The sequence below is a fragment of the Adiantum capillus-veneris genome, chromosome 27 (assembly GCF_014529385.1).
Source record: "Adiantum capillus-veneris isolate H3 chromosome 27, ASM1452938v2, whole genome shotgun sequence".
NCBI lineage: Eukaryota > Viridiplantae > Streptophyta > Polypodiopsida > Polypodiales > Pteridaceae > Adiantum > Adiantum capillus-veneris.
The window spans coordinates 44186956-44195619 of NC_140957.1; positions in this window are offsets into that span (position 1 = coordinate 44186956).

Sequence of the window (8664 nt, forward strand, 5' to 3'; positions counted from 1 at the left end):
TGGTTTACAATCATTATTTTTAGACTTTTAAAGGCCACCATAGAGAAGATGCTAAGTGGATGCCTGAAACTTTTTTCCAAAACTTCCCAGATCTTCGCCACAAATTTCATCACTCATAGTCTAGTTGATTCTCTATTGAGCAATTGAGGATAAATTCTACCCCCAAAGGGAGGGATGTTACGAGATTGCGCACCCTCTTGTTGTATGTATATAACTACAATTGGTATGGCTGGCATGTAACGGTTAATTACTGTGCTATCTTTCTATGTTTACTAATGGTGAGTTGATGTTGTGTATATTGGGAGTCTAGGAGTTGAGGATAAGGCATCGGCAATAAAATATTCTCGGCCAATTTTTATTTTCATAGTGTTATAGTTTATTTTTACAATAAGCCACTATGGCTCGCTTGTAAATAATAAGTAAGAACTCACCCTAAGAGGGTCATGCAATAAGTGGTAGCCACCACACAAAGAGTAAAGTGGACTTCAAATTTTTGACACAAATACGCAATATCAAATATCAAATACCAAACTCCACAAGAGATGCCGTGTAGTTTGGGGCTACAACCTTTAGGCCATTGATTGGTGCCTTTAGCCTTTGTGCTCTAACCACCTTGGCCACCAAGCTATGTAGTGTTTGACCCGATAGGTCATTTTTGATGTAGGGGTTGTCATTGCCAAGCCCTCAAATAGGTTTTTTACAGTGACCCAAAGCATGTGACTAGTTGCCTGCATCAAGCCAGTCTCACTAGCTTTTACGGATTTGTTGCATAAATGTACATTGAATGTCCTTGTTATTTGATGTTATTTAATACATTCAAAATGTTCAATGATGTGGTCTATAATTGAAATGCACCCAAAAACTCCGTCTTCAATTCGAATGTGGACATGTACTATGTCACGCAAGCTTGTGTTGCACCAATGATTGGGGTGGCAAAATTCCTTTTTATCTGTAGTTTTTTTGTTGTAATCATGTTGCTTACATCCACTTTGGAGATTGTTCAAGTAATATGTCTCTTTGAATATGATGCAATGAACATGGATCTTGCATCGATGCTACAACAAACTTAGAATACTTCAAGCTCATCATCCTTGCCAGAGTAGTAATGTGCAACATAACAACTATGAGTGGTGAGGCCAAAAAGGGCACTTGGGGTGGTGATGGTATAGGTGAGGAATGTGGGTTGGCTAATGGAGGAGTAAGCAACCATCAGCTTCAAAGGTTCTTTGAACAACATGATTCCGTGTTACAAGTGGTGAGGGTGTGAGAGATAGGGGCAATGGTGTGTGGGTGCGCCCTACTGTTGGGATCCTCTAATGAAACGCATTAGCAATAAATCAGAGAGCAAAATTGGCAATCTGTGGCAATGGGTGACACAACCCTTCCTGTGCAAATAGTGTGGGAGTGGATGATTCTGACATTGTCAACCTCTGATTGAAGATGTCTTTCAACTCACAAATATCATCTTTGGTGATAGGAGATTTCCATTTGGTTGTGCTATTTTGCTCATGTTCCTTTGCGGCATCACCATTGGTTGGAACTTGGGTGCTGCAATGTCCATCAAGACTACCAAGGGAGAGTGCACACTCAAAGGGACTTCTCATCCATTCATGCTTCCACTCCACAAAGTTATGGGGTTGACATTTCTGCAATGATTGTGGGCACCAAAAGTGTTGGGTCGGGTGGTCCAACACATGCATATGTGTAGTGCCAAAATTTTGCATGTACATGCTCTGTGGTGGTGCACCTCTCTCAAATTGAATGACAAAACATTGTACAAAACATAAAAGACATAGAGATAAAATCATACATTCGGTTCATTTTGAGTGTGTGTGTGTGTGTAGTTGTTTTATCGTAAATAATAAGACATAATTGAACTTTTACATTCAAAAGAGAGTTGGCTCCAGAGAAAGGGAAATGATAAGTACAAAAAAAACTCAGGCTTAGAATTATCTTTGTACAATGCTTGTATGAATGAAGCTTCATTCCAATGTATAGATATCAGAAGTACTTCCCTTGCAATAGGTGTATGTGTAATCCTGTATTGGACAACTGCTAAAAGCCGAAAAAACCTTCCACGATAAGATAGAGTCCTTACCTACATCCATCCAAATAAGACAAATGATATGTTAGCCTTGGATGTGTTTAACAGGTATTAATGGACTATACTAGTTGTTATCCATGTCCATCTTTAAACATTTCTTTAAAACATTCTAGCTTAGTCCAAAGTAATTATGTTGTTTTCATATAAGGTTTTTATAAACCCAAAGTTTTATTTAGTGTTTTAGTCTTAACTTACAGGGCCATACCCCTAATACTTCAAATGGTAAGTTCCCCAACACAAACTTCTTTGAGTAAATTAATGGGGCTCCATTTGTAAAGAAGATTTAACATATTATAAACGAGTATAAGTCTATTGTGGAATATATACAGAACTAATGCAGTTAAAGTGGAATCCGATCCTTCCTACTTTTTATAAGTCATAAACTCCTAGCAAGTCAAGTGGTAGAGTCTTTTTGTGGTAACTTTAGCTTGTGCGATTGTTAAACCAATAAAACCAGGTTAAGTTGTGAATGCAAAATAGGGTATTGCATTATCTCGTCCTATCAATCGATATCAAACTGGTGCCAACATGTAGGGTAACTAGGCCATAACCCCCCAAGGTCGCCCAAATATGCAACAACAATGTGTTTAGAAGTAAAGGATGACCAAAACATTTCCCAAAGTACACCCAAACAGGGTGTTTATACCAGTTTTCACAAGCGATAGTATTATCATGTTAATTAATTATAGCAAAAATACCAAGCATAGAAGCCAATAATCATCCGGGGAACACCCCCATCCCAAAGCTTCTTACTCTATCGATAGTGACACTACCATATGCAAGAACCAATACCCATCCGCAGTGTACTTTTCCAACCAAAGCTCCAGTATGCATAGACGAGATACTTACCTTCACAGTGGGCAAGGATTTTAACAAACCAGTGAACCAGTTTTATCACAGAGAAATAGAATAACTTTTAGTGTAAAGTAGTACCAATTTCCAACCCAAACCTCATCGTTAAGTACATCCTTCATTAAACTAATGTGTGTCATCTATAAAAACCCAAAACCCAGTAGAGGGGTTTAGCAAAAAAACCCTAGTTAATGCCATCATTTGTCAAAGCAAAGCTAGCCATAAAGTGGTTTTTATGAGTAAAAGTGGCAGGTTATTCCCCCCATATTTTAGGTTGCATTTTTATGTATTGTCCTGTTAACTGAAACCAGTAATCACCGGGTTAGACCCCTTCGTTTTACAGATTTTTATCGTACAGTATGTTGATGATGCACATTTTTTTAAAGGAATATAGTATGGTCCAGCCAGGTGTGGTAGTAACCCAATGCTTCAAGCAAATGAACAAATTTTACAGCACAGCCAAGAAAAACAATAGTAAGATGCAAGCTATGCCCTAAGAATCCACATTAACCATATAATGTCATGCACAGCCCAGTTATAGGCATTTGAGGAACAATACTCCTCAGGGGTGTTACCAAAGCAATGCCAACCCACACCGTGGTCCTTACTAATCAGCCAACCTTTAGCAAGCTCTGCCAAGCTGAGTCAAACCACCCCCACTGGGTCTTACCATTTATTAATTGACAAAGCATTACCATAACAATTACATAATCCAAAAAATATGATTGAAACAAAATCTGTGATACCAAGCATAGTAACCAGCCTAGGTTGTAACTGTTTGCAAGCTCCATTTTAGGTACAATAGAGAATAAATAAACAGTCCTTACACTTTACGTAAGCAAAACTCACACAAGGCTAAGTGAGGGGCAGAGTGCACCCTCACCTCTTAAATAGAAGAAGGAGTAAGGCTGCTGTCATTGAATATGTGTAGCATGTAGGGAGTATTGATTGGAGCGAGCCCCTCCTGGGAATCTGAGCATGTGAGGCCACTTGTGATGCAGTTTTTCATGGCAAAACCACCATAGAGCCTTTACGGTAGGGTTTAGAGAGGGCAATAAACCACGTTTTTGCCAGCTAAAGGTTTTTCATACCTTCCATAATTATAAGGGCAATATCCCACGGTGGATACCCCATATAGTGAAACTAGGAAGCGTGTTTATATGAATCAAAAATGTCAATTATGCTATAGAATCCCAAAGGTAAGTACCGCTGTGTGTGTGTGTGTGTGTTTGTGTGTGTGGTGTTGTGTTGTTACAATGTTCGTCTATTGGTGGCTTGCCTTTGTAAATGTTTGGTTGATATGAATTGGCCCATTGGCTAGAGACCTATTCACTCAAATAGGTTTACATGGTAACACAATGGCTCAATGGACTTGCACTAACTTGTGTATGATACCTTGGGAATCTCAACATATTTATCCACATGGAAGATGCAATATATTTTCTCATTAAGTGAAAATAAGACTTGTTGCAGGGAATGCATGGAAAATTAAAAAGACGTCATTTATAGGTACAAGAAGCAATTTGAAGAAGGACTATGGGTATCCTTGCATGGGAACACTGGCCATGTGAGAATGTCAAGGGACCATGTTGGAATGAAAAAATATGGTATTCATCAAAAAAATTGTGAACACATGCCCCACAAGAGTAGTGTTGAGCAAGTGTGCATAATGCATGTGTGTTGAGAGAGAAGAGGAGAGATAGAGAGCTGGGATGGAGCTATCCTCATAGAATAGTGAGATCCCCTTACTATAAAGAATAAATAATTATCAGGGAGCGATCTAACACTATGTTTGGCCTCAAGGTGAGGTAGACCACCTTTACTCCAACAACCTCTTAGTAGAAGGCAAGTGTGCCCATAAGCGGACCTAGTATAGGACCTAGTAGAGTATGCAATGATAGGTGAGAGACTTTCTCAAATTATGTCTACTAGCTCTCTCAAAATACATGCATGACATAGTACAAACTCTGGCAATGTGCAAAAGAGTGTATCTCCACTAATATGCACATGCATATTCTGTAGGTATCCCATAATGACCTCCATAGCTCCATGATGCATCATGCTAGTGTCATCATTCACACAGCTAACATTGCCAATTACAAATGCTCCCATTGCAGCTGCTATCTTGGGTCTTGACACTAGAAGGATGTACATAAGACTCTTAAAGGCCAAGGATAACTGCATGATATCTACCAGCCAATCCTTGATATCCGTATCAATACTCAGTGAAACCTCTGCTAATCTCTCCATGGATGGAAACTCAATGCTAACTACATCAACTCCATTAAGACAAGATATGCATGGATGCATTAATCTTGACTTGAGAGTAGTCATTGCTACCACATCATCCATAGGGATTGGATCTATATGTTTTGGCATAACCATATTACCCTCTAGCATGAGCATATAATAAAACTCCATATCATCGATCTTCGTAGTAGGGGGCATCTTTGTTCTAAGAGGATAAATGTTGTGTCTCACGAGCGCATGACTGCTCCAATTTTGAATTTAGAAACACATCATGCATATCAATTTAGAGATCCCCAAAAGAGACTTGTCTCATCTTTCACTGACATGTCTGCAACACAATTAACCCAAACAGTCTTGTACCTCAAATACATTCATAGGATAGACCAAGCCACTCTTGGCTCCCCGCCCAATCACTAGCAATCCACAATGCATTTAGAAAGTCTTCTCTCTAAGCAGTATCTAGCATCCGTAGTCTACTAACGGTTTCATTGAGATCAATCTCTATCTTAGCTAAGGAATATAATGCACATCTCATAGTGTATATGATGCACCACCATGTAAATATAGCACCATTTTGAAGTACGTATACTATGGATTGTTTGAACCAGGTTGTTTTCCTTGCGAACATGTCCAAAATAAGAATAAAAGCACTCAAAATTGAAGCATGGTCATATGAAATGATTGGCAACCAATTGTACAAGCGTTGCAAAGATAACCAACTCAGACTTTGTGCATCAAAAAGTGAATACTTACTGATCTTGCAAGAAGCACATTTAGAGCAAGCGAGAGGTCAATTTTTTGCTTAGAAAATAGCTAAGTCTATAATGTTTGCTAGAATTTGGTGGCCTACAATCTTCATGGATGTTGATGCATATGTGAAGCAGTGTGATGAATTCCAAAAAGAAAAAATTCCAATAAAAAAGGATGAAATTCCTATGAGACCAAGGAGCACGTGCGTTTGCTTAGTGGGGTCTAGATTTTATGGGTCCCATAGCACTGGCATCTTACAAAATTCATGTAGAGTACATTATAGTGTCTACAGACTATTTAACGAAGTGGGTTGAGTCCAAAGCCACACAAAAGAATGATGAACATGCTACGACACAATTCTTGAAGCAAAAAAACAAAGAAATTGAAAAAGGGAGATTATGTGCTTGTCTACACTCTTAAGCAAAAAAAACAAAGAAATTGAAAAAGTGAGGAATGGGACCATTCATGATTCATTCCATATCACCAAGTGGTGCCATTAAGCTTGCTTCATTGGATGGATAGGAAATACCAAATTCGATTAGTGGATGCATGCTTAAAAAATATCACTTGCCAGTGACTTATGAGATGCTTGAAAGAACACATACAACTAGAAACAGAAAAGAGAAGTAAGATCTTGAGATTCAGCAGGAACAAGAAAAATTTAGAGTGTGTGTAGCAAAGAGGAAACAAAAGAGAAGGATAGTTCACAATGCATAAAACCGTGCATCAGATCACAAGCCTTCAAGAAGATGAAGAAAATATGGACCCATACATTTTGGCAAAGTTAGGAGCCAAAATCGTAAACTCCGGTGTGCATTTGAATATAATTAGTTGGGATTTGTACCAGAAAATTCTAGGATTGGTCCTACAACCTTTAAAAGGAACATTTACAATATTCAATGCGACTGTCAATATTACAGGTTTTTTGGAGCTCATGGTATGCTTCAATGGATATGTGTGTCCCCATAACTTCTTTGTACTACTACTAGATGCCTCAGATAATCAGCTAATACTAGGTACCCCATGGCAATGAAAATACAAAGCGTATATACAATGCTCTGCCAACCAGGTGCATTTGACATGCCAATTTTTCCTTCCATGGATGATCTCAGAAATCTTTTTTAGAATTCGAGAAACACAAATAAGAATGTGACCTACAGTTTCATCGTGACAGAGACACATCAGCAAGTACCATTGTCCATACCACAAGCAACAACTCTATTGATAGTAGTGAAGTGGCAACTACCAATATTCTACTCCCACTAGTACAAATCATGGATGACCCATTACGTATTTTAGAATCACAACCACCTATCACCAGGCGAGTCACAAAAACTACCCAGACATTTGAAAATAGAGAAATAAATAAAATGTGGATACCTAAATAGAGAAGTGCAGCTTCATGTGGATTCCCAAAGGTCAACTACAAGGCTTAGGTTCAAGAAAGCGACAACAGTCTTTCTCCATAACTACCGCAACTCAAATTGTCAGGCGGCTTACTCAAGTTCCAAAACCACGAACACTTAAAGATATAAAAATGTGGATACCAAAGCGAAGGCCATGCCGCAATAAAAAAAACAGAAGTGGATTCTAAAGCAATGAGAACGGCCAAAAGTTACAACCCACCAGGATGTTTTATGGCCATCACAATACTCTTCCGAGTCAACAACCACTACAATGGTACGGTAGCCTAAACCTCAAAAGAAAATCCAACCAGCAAACATACACAACCCTTCAAACATTTGTCAACAAGCTATCGAGATACAATGCTTACTACATAGTAAATGCTCATTAGCAACCGAACAGGTGAACCACGTCATTGAATGCCCTTAAGCAATTTTCTTAAGACCCACCTCTTGCACAACATCAATTTTTTCATGCATTGACCAAGTATGCATACATAGGGCCTCTTACATGGCCTTGCATAAGGCATCAGTTTATTGCCCATGCACAACACAACCCAAATGACGCAGTCATTCAAGAGTACTTCGACTAGGAGGGGGCAGGCATTCTGAATGCAAACCTAGAAATAAAAAAAAGGGCACTGTTTTCTTGACTTTTGTGTTATATTCACGTTTGGTTTCTTGTCTTTGACATAATATTTTATGCCCTAGAAGATAAAGAGAGTCCAAATTAAGGGACAAACACCAAAGATGAGCCCTTAGGAGTGTGTAAATTTGTATATAATAAGGCTTTTTGCAAAAATCAATCCGCCAACAAATAAGGACTTTTCATTAAAAAGTCACATTTCTCTAATTATCTAGCTAAATTTTTAGAAATTTTAGGATAATTTTGCCACTTTCTCTATTTTTGTGGTTTTTATTGATTTTCTAAGCAATAAATATCGACAAAAGTAGGAAAATTACCAAAAAAAACAAACACAGATACAAGGACTCTAGAAAGAGAGAGGAATGTGCAAAATTCAATTCAAGGTAACATGAGAAGTTATGGCCGAATTTGGATAAGTTGCAGAAAATGCTTTTAAGCTGAAAAGGCTTGATTTGACAAAATGGACGGATTGGGGTCATATGACAGTTGATTTTGAAATTATTTGACACGGTGTTCATTGAACACATGAGGTAGTAGTAATGGTGAGGTTGGGATGAAAATTGACTCGGGAGTGTAGGGTATGTATAACCTAGCCCCATTCATAGTCTCATTTCTATTTGTGAGTTGTGTGTGTGTGTGTGTGTGTGTGTGTGTGTGTG